This window comes from Choloepus didactylus, chromosome 14 (assembly GCF_015220235.1).
Source record: "Choloepus didactylus isolate mChoDid1 chromosome 14, mChoDid1.pri, whole genome shotgun sequence".
In the NCBI taxonomy this organism is placed as follows: Eukaryota; Metazoa; Chordata; class Mammalia; order Pilosa; family Megalonychidae; genus Choloepus; species Choloepus didactylus.
In genome coordinates, this window is record NC_051320.1 from 54,829,900 (window position 1) to 54,845,225 (window position 15,326).

The 15,326-nt window shown below is 32.3% G+C and overlaps 1 protein-coding gene across 13 annotated transcripts in view; it reads left to right on the forward strand.

Moving 5' to 3' along the window:
- The window catches only part of VPS13B (vacuolar protein sorting 13 homolog B), a 1,017,676-nt gene that overhangs the window by 275,383 nt on the left and 726,967 nt on the right, over positions 1–15,326 (forward strand). The window contains exons 17-19 of one of the 13 annotated variants that reach the window (XR_005211695.1): positions 10,623–10,805; positions 12,025–12,122; positions 12,485–12,591. The exons of 10 other annotated variants lie outside the window; for them this stretch is intronic. The gene's annotated coding sequence lies outside the window, so the exon portion shown is untranslated. The remainder of the gene's footprint in view (positions 1–10,622; positions 10,806–12,024; positions 12,123–12,484; positions 12,592–15,326) is intronic. 2 more of the 13 variants (XR_005211697.1, XR_005211696.1) reach the window with 2 other exon arrangements.

Sequence of the window (15,326 nt, forward strand, 5' to 3'; positions counted from 1 at the left end):
GAGTATCCAACTTGCAGAATAAGCAGTTTTGTTTATGGCAGTTTATGGAAAGACAAAAATCAGTAAGTTTGCAAAATGTTCAGTAGTCTGAATACCTTATGTTTACACTGTACAGTTTACATTGATATTTCAGGCATTCCAGCAATGTTGTAGTCCTGATAATAAGTACATCTTAATAATCTCTGTGGTAAATTGTGAAGTTGGGGTTTTAAGAATGGTGAATAAAAAATGTTGTAATACAGTAGTATGTTTCCTTAATTGACTTTGTCAGGGAATAACTGTTTTTCACAATCCTGATTATTCTGTGATTATATATTTCTCATAGAAGAGAAAAACTTAGGCATTTACTTTTTTTTTTCCCATTTTTACATTTTTTTAAATTACTGAGTTTAAAAAGTGACACATGTTCATGGGGTTATAAGGAGGATGGGAATTTTATTTGGAGTAATGAAAATGTTCTAAAATTGATTGTGGTGATGAATGCACAACTGTATGATGATTCAATGAACTATTGTTTATTTACTTTGGATGGATTGTATGGTGTGTGAATGTATCTCAATAAAACTGCTTGAAAAGAGAAAAATACAAAAAAGTAATACATGTTCATTTTAATAAGTGAAGCAATGCATGCTTATGTAAAAAAATATTTTGTAAAAGTTAATCTCTTTTTGATCCCTTCTCTCCCTGCCTCACTTCATCTATGCTTATATAAACATAAATACCTAGTTTGTTACATTATTTTTATATATATATGAGTATTTCAGTGAGGTCATATGTCATGGTTATTGTTCCAGAATAGTAGTATAAATATAACTTGTTCTTAATAGCTGTAAACTATTCCATAGTTTTGGTGTACCATTATTTATTAAGTCATGAACATTTTGACACCACCCCCCCGCTTTGTCATTACACATAGTGGTGCAGCAGATAACTTTGTATGCAAATATTTACATATTTTTGTATATAAATTCTTTATATACATTCTTTATATAAGATGGATCAAAAATGTAGGATTGTGGATCAAACAGAATACTGATTTCAGTTTAATGCATTTCCTTTATAAAATATATAACACCTTGCTTACTTTTTTACAACCGAAAAAGATTGTAGAATATGGGGATTACTAGAAAACACATAGAATGAAATGAAAATCACACACAAATATGCCATCAATACATAATCAATGTAATAACAAATTGAAATATACCTTTCCAATTGCTTTTCTCTAATTATCTGCTTCATTTTAATTTATTACATCAGTTGTGTTATAGACACCTATGGTTTATTTTTACTGCAAGAGGAATACTTTGCAAAATAATTTGAAGTTCTTAATTTATAGATATTCTTTCTTTTAAGGCCTTAAAGTTTTAAATATAAATTTCTCAATTTTTCCTACTTCATTTGTCTAGTGAAAACAGCTGAAGATTTTGAGCAAAATTTGTAATATAACTTAGAAAGTAAAATATTAAAAGAGAAAGGAAAAATAGTTCTGAAGTTAAGACTGAGAATGTTTGAGTGTTGTAAGCGGCTACTTGATTAGCTGTAGAATTTTGGTTAAATTACTTGACCTCTGAGACCTTGGTTTCCTGTAATGTTTCCAAATGTGGATAATAATGGCTTAGTATTTGGAGAGTGTTATTTGTTAATTGCAACTGAAGAATAAGAAGCAAAGATATTAAATGGTCTGTTGTTATATGGTCTTATTCTATGCCTTATAACCAGAAATAATTCCAAAGATTTCCATATGCCAGAAAGTTCCTTTGTATCCCTTTCCAGTCAGTCTCAATTATGTCCTTCATATTCAATCATTGTTCTGATTTCTATCACTATAGATTAGTTTTGCCTATTCTTGAAGTGCATATAAATGGAATCATACAGTATATACTCTTTTGTATCTGGTTTGTTTCTCTCAACCGAAAGTTTGTGTGATTCATCCATGTTGTTGTATATAGCACATATCTGTGCTATGCAGTATTTTGCTCTTTTAATATTATTAAGCTATGAAAATAAATAGGGGTTTGATAGGTTTAAATAAAAGTAAGTTGAAGACCAATATGTATAATATTTTTCTTTTTAAAGAGAAGATGGTATGTATTCATGTGTGTGTGTGCATGCATGGGCACGTGTGTATTTAATTGAGAGTTTTGTTTGGAAAAGTTGAGAAGGATGCATATAAAACAACTACTACTTGTTACCTCATGGGGAAACATAGGGCAAGGGTGAGATGGAGATTGGCGTGAGACCCAATTCTTTATTAATTTAACAACAACATATAAAGAATGAATCATGGTGAGAGTTTTGCCTTTGACTACCCCCAGAAAATTCCTTCTAGTGGTGAGGGGAAATGTAGTCTTTAATTTAGCTCTTAGCAGTATACGTATTGCCCTTTACTTTCCATAAACCAAATTATTATGTCCCCTCATGGTCTTTTTCTTTACAGATTTTTATTATTAGAGAAGTTGTTAGGTATACAGAAAACTTGTGCATAAAATACAGTTTCCAAATACCACCTTGCATTAGTGTAGTATTTTTGCTACAATTTATGAAAGAACATTTTTATCATTGTACTATTAACTACAGTCTATTGTTTACAATACATAATGATTTTTTGTTGTGTTTGCATATATGTGTGTGTAGATGGATGGCTATTTCTGTTTAGTATAGCTATCCTTGTTCCATCCCACCCCCAAACTCATTTCTTTTAAAAGGTCTCTTAAAAGTTCAGGTGATTATTTATTAAGTAAAGTACTTTTAAGCAATTGAGATATGATTTATTAGGTAAACGGCAATCTTTTCAGGATTTGGTATGACTATTTTAAACCCTTAAAAGTAATGATTAATTCCATTTGGTGATTTAGGCAAATCTCCGATGTTTATACTTGGATGCTGTAAAGTACAAATAGAATTAAAATAAGTTTGGCAAATAGATTTACTTTCTAAAGAGTCAGTGAAACCTACAAAGAATTATATGTTTATAATAACTTGTTCTCACTTTGTTATCGTAGTTTATAATCAAATTCGTGCAAAATAATATCAGTAAATAAAATAATTATGAAAATAAAATATTACATCATTAACAGATTAATTGCTAGGAAAAAATAGAAAATAATGGTTTTTGTAAAAAAACTTATTATCACTATTCTGAGGTGGCCAGGCTCCAAAGATGGCCATGAGTCATGCTTCCCAGTATTTAACCTTGTATAGGTCCCTTCCCTTGATTGTGGACTAGCCCTGTGACTTACTTTTGATGAATAAAATGTGGTGAAAATGATGCTCTTTGACTTCTGAGGTAAAGTTAAAAGAAACCTTGCATCTTTTGCCTGGATCACTTGGAATGTATGCTCTGGGAGAAGCCAGCCACCGTGTAAGAAATCCAACCTCCCAGAGGCTGACATATTGTGAGGAAGCCCAATCTAACCACATAAAAAAGGCTAAGGTAAGGAGGAGAGAGAGAGTTGCTCATCCGGCCTCCAGGTGTTCCATCCATCCCAGTTGAAGTATCCAATATGTGAATGATGAATCCATTTTAGATCTCTAGCCTAGTTAAGATTTCAGATGGTTCCAGCCCCAGCTACCATCTGAATGCAACCAATTGAGAGAGACTCCAACCAGAACCACCCAGATAAGTCTAGTAAATTCACAGAGCTGTAAGAGTTAAAAATAGATTGTTGTTTTAAGCCATTAAATTTTGTAGTAGTTCCACAGCAATAAATAGCTGGAACACACACTGTTTATTAAAATTTATTTTGCATGTATTCTATTGTAGAAATTAAGGACCAAGATATTTTACTCATCCTCATCAATTCACATTTTTCTAGATAATGGTGTCTTGGGCCAAAAGGTACTGATGATGCTTAAGACAGAATTGCAGATAAAGAATCTCAGAACCAAAACCCAGCCAGATCCAACCTGGAACATTTAAGGCTACTAAGAAGCTTTAAATATCCATGAGTCACATGTCAGGGATCCATCAATAATATTGGTATCCAGGTTGAATTCCAAGTATTTCCTGCTTATAGTTATATAGAAGAATGAAAGAAAACATGAGGTAATTTACTTTAAAGGACTTTAATAAGAATAAACCTTTCACTCATTTCCCTTTATTTACCTTTTCTTTTCCCACTTTAGATGGTATTTTGGCAGTTCACTTCAAGTAGTACTTAATAAAGTTAGGCTTCATGTAGCAGGGTGAGATTTGTATCAGACTAACGTAATTTTTAAGTGCCTTTATATGTCCCAGATATGAGAAGACACGGAACCCCTGATGTCAGTGACTGCTGTTTCTTGATTACTAACTCTTTGACCTCAAGTTCACTGAAGATTACTATATTAGGCATAATGCATTCAGGCTCATTTTCCAAGTTATCTTTCATGTTTTGTCATCTGCCAGGTGGACTTGGAAAATTTTGAGGGAGATGTGGTTAAAGTAGTCATGATTTATCAACTAACCAAAGTGCTTACCAGGTACTTCAAAGAGTATTAATAAGGTGACATTTAATTTGTTTAGGAGCTTTCGCATGATTGGAAAATGATTGTGCCATATATTTAATATATTTTCCTATCCATTTGTAGATTAATATACTTTCATATCCTATTTTAGAACTAAATTTTTTCATATTATTTGTTTACAGTCTACAGTCTAATATAGCATGTAACATTAGATAGTTAAATATTATCATTCATAGTTTGGGACACAATTAGCTTATGTTGACATGTTCATCTCAAGTGCATATTAATAGAAAAGTAGAATTTTAAGTATAATAAGATGTAATATAGAACTGGTAAAATGCTTTACAATATACCAATTGTGATTTGTAAATATTAATAGCTAAGGCACAGAATTGCAACAACTGCCAAAAACTGAAAATGAATTTGAGAACATTTTCACATTTTGCACTTAATAAACTAATTTGTTTATATATATAAACCACCTTATTGTTTATATTTAAAACTGAAAAACAAATTCCACTGTAACAAAAACTTAATAAGTAGGCATTCTTTAAAAAATGACACAATCTACCAGTTATTTGGTAAGACTAGCATAATCATAAATTTCCCACCCATGCTTTTTCCAAAAATACTAACCCATATTGTTCTCCCTGGACCTGTTGCAGGGATGACTAATCCAACTGCTGAGGTCTCCCTTTATGTGTTTGATGGAACACTTGGCTTGCTGGACTACAGCTGTGTGTTTATGTGCAGTGCACACCTGCAGGGGCCTGACAAATAGCTGTAGTATGCAGAGGATACAAAATTACCCTGGCAGTGCTGCAAATAAGGAAGTTTCTGTTTTGAAGTCCATATGTGTGTGTGCTTGAGATGCCAGCTGGTGTATTTATGTTGCATGTAAAGATGTAAAACTGCCAACTGATTTTATACCAAATAAAGTCTAATCTTTTTATACATACTTTGTGTCAAAGTTATGAATTGGTGCATAAGAATGTTCTCACGACTTAGGTCTTCTCAAAGAAAAGCTGATTTAAAATTATGAACTTGTGAAATGATTAGGAAAGAGGATAGTGACATAGATGGTATTTCTGAACTATTATACTTATGTGTATAAGAATTTTATTATTACTATGTCATTATTAGATACATAAATAAAGGTTTGATTTATTATAATCATTAGTGATATATAGCCCCTTTTGTGGCTAGAGTTAGATCTGTATTGAATTCAATTTATTAATACTGAAATGGGGAAGCCAAATTTATATAATTACTTAACTTGAAAGCTTTGACCTTTCTGTTTTTTCAAGTATGCTTAATATTAACAAGTTGAAAATGATAGTGAATTTTGGGCATTTAAACATATTTAAATTCTTCTGAAAGAAATTTACAGGGATAATATTTCCCAAGTCTATGGAAATCCAAAAGCCAACATAAAAGTAGTCAAAAAATTTATTCAAAAACCTTTTGAAAGAGGTAATTTTTTTCTTTTAATATGTACCCTTTAAACAAATGAAGAAATAAGTTTTATTCAGTTTGCTGACCCTAAATAAGAATAATACTTTGATATTTGGAAAATTGGTCTACAAATTAGTATTTGCAGATTATACTCCTCCTGTTACTTAAGTGCAGACTATATTTTGAAATATGCATATAAATTAAGAATTTTTAGATACTACATAATGAGAACTGGTTACCTAAATGATTATATTTGTTTTTAATTTACCTATAATTTCTTTATGGGTTTTATCTTATCTTTTAGCTGAGCTGTACTGGCTTATAAATATTGGAGAGGAGGAGTTCAAGTGCTTATCCAAAATCATATTAATTTTTTTAGTAAAAGATTAGTGATGTTACAAATATGTCAATCTATAACTTATCCAGGTTTTCATTTTAGAGACATTTAATGTGTGTTTCACATTTACGTCTAGATATATTAATTGATTCTCCTTCTGGTATTGGTGGTTGTAATTTTGTTTTGGCTTTGTCCTGGTAGAACTGCTTTATCACAGTTCCTTTTTTGATTATATGTATGCTAATATTTTGCATGCCTTACTAATTATCCATTATTCATTATTATTGATAATATCAGACTTGTAAATATTTTTTATAATGCTGCTATTTTTATTTAAATAAGCTAGGCTTGATTTCTTTTCATTTAAAAGTAAGCATGGTGCATTATTTTGTCATAAAAGGATATGTATTTGCTATTATTTCTGGCGTAATTTTACTTGAATTTTTGCTATCATCTGATTTTAGCAAATGTGGGAAGGGCCTGAGGTTTTAGTATTGTCCCTTTGCCTTGAAAGTGTGAATTATGACTGAATCAGGTTTCTTTTTAATGAAGACAGCTTGATTTGGAATGCATTTTATATAAGGTGACTGAAAAGTGGAACAGAAACCACATCAGGATGTACAAATGGCTTACCTGAGGGATAAAGTAGTTCTGGCAAAATGTACAATTAATCACACACCAGAAATACATTATGAGAACAGTAGATTCAAAAAGCTAGAGAAGAAATTCAGTGTGATGTAGTTAAATGAGCTCTCAATCAAGAGACAAACTCTAGCTCTGTTACTCCCAGTTGTGTGACATTAGGCTAATTTGCTGGAACTTTAGGTTAGTTTTTCCACCAGAGAAATGGAATAATGAGATCTTAGACATAAAGCTCTTCCTAAGGTCAGGGTTTGGAGTATGTAGAAGGTGATCAATAAGTGTTCACTATTTTTGATAGCAGTGGTAGTAAAAGCAATTTGAAATAAGTTCTTTACATGGAAAATAAGAGCTATATGTAGAGTTGGCTGATACAAGGATGGAAACAGGAAAGCTTAATTGTTGTCCTGCACTGTTTCTCAAAGAATATTTTAAAGAAAAGACAAACCTCAAATTTTAACAGCTAAAACACACAAACTTTTATTACTCATTCGAGAGATTATGTTCCATACTTTACTTGGTTATTTAGTGCCATGGCAAACTGCCTTTAGTAGGGTATCACTTCAAACACCACTGCCGCCACTGCAGGTTGCAAGCACATGATTGAAGGCTTCTAGTTCTCAGCTCTTGCACAGATGTCTTTCAATAACTATAGCCAGTAATTTCTTCAAATTGCTCACTTTATCAGCAGCACATGTCATCAATCCTGAAGTGGTTGCTCAGGTCAGACTGCAGAATCTTTAGCTTACAGATGCAGCTGCAAACAGGTGAACAGGCAGAAAGCAATTTGTGCAGCTTGGTGGCTGTCAGACGAAAGACAGACAATCTGTGTTTAAAACAGATTGCAGGCCCTGCATAGGCCAGACAAAAGGGATTTCTCCAACTGCAAATAATTCCAAGGTTAACATATTTTCCTTTCTGCCATTAGGTGATTTGTTAAAATTGGAAACAATGAACATTATAAATCTACACAGAAACTAGAGACAAGATGAAAGAGAAAATCAGATCACTAAATAGGTTTACGTTTGTCTTTCCAAAGAAGTACAATTGACATTCGTATAACCTATTTTCTCACAAATTAAGCCAAGTTATAAAATAAGCCTTGAAATGTAGGAGATTATAAACGTTTCAAGTTGCATTAAGAATCACTGATATTAAAAGACAATGAAACTTGAATGGTACAATTTTTATAATAAATATTTTGGTTTCAAGAGTTAATTTTTATTTGATGAATATTGGAATTTGTTCTTTTCAAATATCATTTAGTGTTTTCCTTGAAGTGTTATTAATACAGAATTTTAGAAGTAGTGGATGCTAGTCATATCACACTTTTCAGCACATAAGGATCTACTATGGTTCTAGAACAAAAATTCATATGGAGAAACAATTTTTCCAGGCCCCATGCATTTAAATAAGTTTTCCTCATATTTTGTTTTCCTTGGAGTTACTGGAATGTATGTGACTTTGAAAGACAACTAAATCTGTCTGTAAGATAGTTACATTTAAGAAGATTGTTCCACTATAGCATTAAAAGAAAAGTATTATTTACTTCATATATCTCAAAATTGATAAAGTATATTGGGAGAGCTGAATCAGCTGATTATTACTGGTTATAATTAATCCATATAAGTACATGCTCACTAAGCTAAAGAGGAATAAGGACTGTATTACATTAGTTTTATGAGTACCTCATAGAATACTAACTGAAGAAGATGTATATCCATTTATATAGATTTCAAATATACCTTCGTGTGTGTGTGTGTGTGTGTGTGTGTGTGTGTGTGTGTTTCTTCCAGAGCTTATGTCTGTGATATAGAGAACAACTATAAGTGAATGTGGTTTATTCTGTCTTGTTTTCTGTCTCCTTTGTTCTTTCTCTCGTTTCATTATCAATTTAATGTTGTAATTGTTTTCAATAGATAATGAATCTCTGTAACAGTGTTTAAGAACAAAGTCTTCAATGTTAAACTGGATTCAAGTCCCAGGTCTGTCATATTGCATGAACTTGGACAAGTTACTCAACCTCTCAAATCTTCAGCTTTTCAGTGATGTTAGTAATATTTATCTAACACATTTTTTTTTTGTATTTCAGAAAAAATAATTATATAAAGCATTTTGCAGGATGCCTTGCACTTAAAAAGTTTGACAAACATTAGCTACAGTGTGTTCTGCCGTAATTTAAACATCCCAAGGAGAGGGAATGTGCTTTTCTTATTTCTAGCTGCTCCCTAAGCATTTGTCACTGTGCTTTGAACACTGTAAGAATACAGTAACTAATCTTAATTTATAATTGGTTCTGTAAATTTCAGACAGACCACTTTGCTGATTTTCCTTTGTGATAACAATCCTTCCTCCTCAATACCTTGATCTTAGAAGTAGAACAATTCTGATTTACTTTTTGAGTATAGTTGAAATGAAGGGTTATGAGTATTTTCATTTATCTTATTTTAGTTTTCCTAACATGGAGAAATTATTCTTTATTTTAGTTAGTTTTCAAATACCATTTTTTTTTTTTTTAATGCCAGATTATTCTGTTGGTATAAGTCTCCTGGTCTCTAGACTGACTCTCCATTCTTGGACTCTCCATTCTTGGACCAAAGCTAGATGGGTGCAAGAACCCAAATCTGAACTTTAGGGCTTGCAGTTTTCTTATATCACAACTGCTTTGCCTCTAGAACTGGTATGCAGGCCCCACCCAGACCTGTTATTTCTCAATCTATTATGGTGGGGCTTGGATGTTGGTCTTACCAAATATACATATATATATATGTGTCAACTAACGTGGATCCAGGTTGAGAACAATTGCTGTAGAACAAAGATTGGCAAATTATGGCCAAATCCAGCCCAATGCCTGTTTTTGTAAATGAAGTTTCATTGGAACACAGCCATGTTTACTCTTTCAGTTATTGTCTGTAGCTGCTCTTGGACTACAATGGCAAAGGTGAATATTTGCAACAGAGACCTTAAAGCTGGCAAAGTCTAAAATATTTACCTTCTGTCCTTTTATAGAAAAAAGTTTGCCGACTCCTGCTTTAGATTAGAAGCTCTGATTATCACAGCTCCATTTTGCTAGATTTCATGTGTTAGTACTTGATGGAATCTATTAGCAAATCAACTTGATTGTTGGTTATTATTTTACTTCTTGTCTAATGGATTGTCAGCTGTTTGAGGGCAGATACTATATTTTATTACTCTTTGAATTCCTCAAAACCTAAATATAGTTAATTTTGTATATTTGGGTCTAAGTATATGTTCATTAATTGATACTTCAGTTATAGCTTGAGGGCACAGTAAAGGCCAGCATGGAGCTTTTACCTTTTGCAGTTTCAGTTTTTTTTTTAAAAATCATTCAGCTGTAATATTATATTAAAATAGATATAATATTTTACAATATTGTCAAGCCATTTTATAATTATTGCAAATCTAATTTTTGTCCATTTCTATAATTCCCTTAAATTATCATTACTCTTTTCAGCATTTGTTTTTTAGATCTATCTTGGTAACATAATAGCATACCACATTTTTATTATCATTACTCTTTTAAAATTTTTCCTTTATTTCTTTTTCGGGAATTTTGGCAATGTCTTGGATATTTGTGTTTGAAAATATCTTGGGGGTTTGGCAGATATGAGGTTTATCCAATTTGAATAGTAGTTTAGCCTTACTTCCAGGCCTTTAGTGGATCAAAATTAGCTTAGCGTTTGTTGCTAGTGTGTTCACAATAATTTTTTTTTAATTGTAGGTTGCTCAGGAGAGAAAACATTCCTGAAGGTATCCCATATAGGCTTATGTTTCATTTCCCTGGCATGATGTCTTCAACTGGTTTCATCTATCAACTGCACAAATTTTGTTCAAAGATTTTATCTCAGCACGTTTGTATTCCAGATATGGTTAATACATGTACATGTGTTAAATAGTTAAAAAAGTAAGATCACTATTTTAAAAGGATTTTTTTTTTTTTTTTTCCATTTGTCTTGTTGAATAAAGTGGGTATGTTATTTAGGGCAGGGAAAAAAATTAAGGCACTCAGGCAGGTTGCCGACTGCACTCCAAATGGCTGATCAGAGAGTCTTTATATGCATCGGTAATGTGTTGTGGAATATAAGCTGAAATATATTCCACAAGGGAGGAAAACAGAATAGGTTACATACACTGTTCCTAAGTGCAATGAATATAAAACTCCATTACTCACTTGAGGCAGGTGCTTTTTATATGAGGCTTTAAAGAAATATAAAACTGCTGGTGAAATGATTGGTTTGTACAGACACTACTTAGCTTTCACTGCTTTGACCAGATAAAGAAGCTAAAAGTATTCTTGCAAACATTTCTTTAATGATTCAGGGATTGGAGACTAATATTCTCATGATGTAAGAGATTATTACTGTAAACATTGTACAGTATATGAAATTTGTGACTTGGTTATGAAAAATTATTTTCAGGGACATGGGAATAATTTTCTAGCTTTTCCTTGTGAATGATAAGGAAACCAAAATTTGTTTTTAGATGGCTATATTGTTTTTTTTAAGAACTTCCTAAGTAATATTTCTTAGTAGTTTTCACCTTTTGTTCTCTAAGAATTATAGAGTATTTATAGGCAGTAAGATTGGCTAAACTTTTGGAATGTGCAGTCACTCTTTTCAGCAAAGCTCTGTAATTGGTTGATGCACACCATGAAGCATTATAAATTACATTAGTTCATAAAGATTTGCAGTGGTCCCACCTATGTACACCAGCACCTGTAGTTTTCATCCCTGCCATCTTTAGCTCTGAGAGAACAAGCAGCTTATAATCTTGTTATATAAACACTGAACATTTTTCCACAAATAAGCAATAACTAAAGAGAAGTTTAAAAGATAAATACATATTTTCCAAATTTGTTTTAGGTTTTAGATGCGAACCAGTGGGGCTTTTTTTCTATTCTGCTCTAGTATTCATGCATCCATTTTTTTTTCTTTATTATCCCCCATTTATGGTTTTCGCTCTTATATTTAGGTTGTTGATCAGTTTTGAATTAATTTTTGTATATGACATGGGGTAGGGGTCCAACTTCATTTTTTTTCATATGGTTATCCTATTGTCCCAGCAGTATTTTTTTAAAGAGACTAGTTTTCTCCATTGATTTTTTTTTTTTTTTATTTTGGCAGGCTTGTTAAAAATCAATGAAATACTAGCAAATGAATTCAACAGCACACTGAAAGGATCGTACACCATGATCAAGTGGGATTTATCCCAGGAATGCAAGGTTGGGTCAACATAAGAAAATAAATCTATGAAGTACATCAGATTAATAAAAAAAAAATGTGATCATCTCAATAGACACAGAAAAGGCATTTGACAAAATTCAGCACCAGTGCCTGATTAAAACACTCAGCAAACTAGGAATAGAAGGGAATTTTTAACCTGATAAACAACATGTATGAAAGACCCACAGCTAATATGCTCAATGGTGAAAGACTCAAAGCTTTTCCCCTAAGATCAGGAAGAAGAGGAGGGTGCTTGCTTTCACCACTGCTGTTAATACTGTACTGTAAGTCCTAGCCAGAGCAGGAATAAGATATCAAAGACATTCAAATTGTAAATAAGTAAAATGATCTTTGTTTGCAGATGACTTGATTCTACATCTAGAAAATCCCATAGAGTCAATGCAAACACTACTAGCGATGATACAGGAATTCAGCACAGTTTCCAGGTAGAGAATCAACATGAAAAAGGTCAGTTTTGTTTCTATATACGAGCAGTGAACAATCTGAAAAGGAAATTAAGGAAACAGTTCCATTTACAGTAGCATCAAAGTACCTAGGAATACACTTATGGTGAGAAATTTGTACATTGAAAACTACAAAACATGTTGAAAGAAACTAAGGTGGACATAAATAAATGGAAAGACATCCCATGTTCATGGATTAGAAGACTTAATTTTGTCAATACTCCTGAAAGCAACCTATGAATTTGATGCAGTCCTTATCAAAATTCCAGTGGCTTTTTTTTTCCTCCAGAAGTGGAAAAGCCAAACCTCAAATTCATATGGAACTATAAGGGACCCTGAATAGCCAAAACAAGATTGGAAAATAAGATAGGACTTATATTTCCTGATTTGAAAATTTACTACAAAAATACAATAAAGAAAATAGTCTGGTATTGGTGTTAATGATAGACATACAGACCAATGGAATAGAATTGAGAGTCTAGAAATAAGCCCAAGCATAAATGTCCTGGTATTCTTGGTAGTTGTCTAAACAAATTGATTTCTCAAGTGTTTTGGTATGTTAAAATATCCTCATTCACATACAACTCATAATTTTTTTCCTCTGGTGATTATATAATTTTTTTCCTCTGGTTACTTATATAATAACCCCCCACATTTGGTGCACATAACTGATAGCTGTTAATTACCTATGTGCAATTATTATTAAAATCCCATTTAATATATTAGTGCATAGCATTTGTTAATTTCTGATCAATTAATCGGAGTTTCATGGAGAAAGCAACACTTCAGAAGCAATTGTAATGATGGACGTGAGACCAAATTTTCATCATTAGAATGAGTGACAGGATGTGTTTACTGAAAATGAATCCTGCACGTTACAGTAGAAAGAATATCTGCAAAATCTGAGTTCAAATCCTGCTCTGCTATTTATTTTCTATCAATTTTTGGTACAGATTATTTAACTTATGTGGTGCTCAGTTTCTCAACTATAAAATGAGAAAATAACTACTTTCTGCTGCAACAGAAACCTGACTAAAAATAGTTTATAGTGTAGGGGGTTATTCTTCTCACAAATCAGCAAATCCATATAGATAGTTCATTCGTTCATAGATGTTGGGACTAACTGCAGTTCTCTTGACTCCCAAACTTTCAAGATGGCTTGAGGAGTTATAAGCCTCATGTTCTCACACAATGAAGTCCAACATAGTAAAAGAGCTTCAACCTAGGTATCTTTTCTAAAAGTCCTTAGCAAAGCTCTTCACAAATTTGTTGGTTAGAACTAGTTCACATGCTCATGCTTTCATGGTAAGGATCTTGGGAAAGCAAGCATTTGGCATTTTCAGCCTCTTTTATGGGAGATAGATACAAGGAAAAAGAGGTGGGAAGAAATAGCTAATATATAGGCAACCAACAGAGTTTCCCCACACCTATCTTTCAGTGTTTGTGTTTCTGTAAGAATTAAATGAGGTGAGGTAATGTTCAAAACACATCTTGTATAATGCTGGCACATAATAGGTCCTCAATATTTGGCAACTATCATTATTATTGCTGATAATATGGTGGTCAAGGAAAGTTAGGCCTTAACATTTTACATTATTGTAGAATTGCCTAAGTAGAGACCTTATCTTAATTAAGGACACTACAGGGAATTGACTTCTTTTGCAGATTGGGGCAGTTTAGAAATTGTTACTTATTCATTGCCAGTAGTGCAGTTGGTAATATTCCTATTTCTCTGTTCCTTTTCCTGAATAAAGTAGATGCTATGGCTTCTCTGGGTAGAAATTAATTCAGAGGATTTTCATTTAACTTAAAAAACTGTATAGCTTTACTCTAGGAAGAAAGCAGTCATAATTTCTTAAGGAGTGTTCTTCATCTTAATGCATAAAGTTGATCTTCACCTTTTTAAAAAAAATTATTTCCTCTGTTTTATTATAAATTATTTATAATCATGTTAATTACATGACTTTTAACCAAATAAGGCTTGTATTTCTTCTTTATAAATTGATGTTTATATCCTCTTTTAAATAAGCATAAAGCCTTTTTGTTCACCTAACATTTTTTTAGACATTTTTTATTGTGAAATATAACATATATGCAGAAAAGTGACAAATTTCAAAGTGCATTTTAACAAGCAGTTATAGCAAGTCTCAAAGCCTAGTATGGATTACAGTTTTATTGTTTTACGTATTTCATTATGGCTGTTCTAATACACTACACAGTAAAAAGAAATATCTATATAATGATTCAATAGTCATAATCATTTGTTAAATTCTATCCTCTGTTACAACTCCTGTGTCTCATTTGATAATTGTCTCAATCTTAAGGAATATTTGGGCAATGACCATTCTAATTTCTTCATGTTGAAAAGGGGTACCAACGTTATAAGGAAGGGGGATGCAACTGGTTGATTTTCTTGGAGAGATTAGTGTCTCTGGGATTCAGGGTTTATCTGGCATAGGAACAATCTGGAGGTTTTAAGTTTCTGCAAAATAAACTTAGTGAGTGAAACTTTTTAATAGACTATCAGATAGAGCTCTGGGTATTCTTTAGGATTTTCAGTAATATTGTTGGTTGGGGCTAGGAATAATGTGACAATTTGCAATGTCTAGCTGAAGCTTGCATAAGAATAACCTCCAGAATATTTGAACTCTCCTAGCCTTTGAACTCTTATTATGTTACATTTCTTTTCCCCTTTTGGTCAAGAAGGCCTTATCAGTCCCACGATGCCAGGTTCAAGAT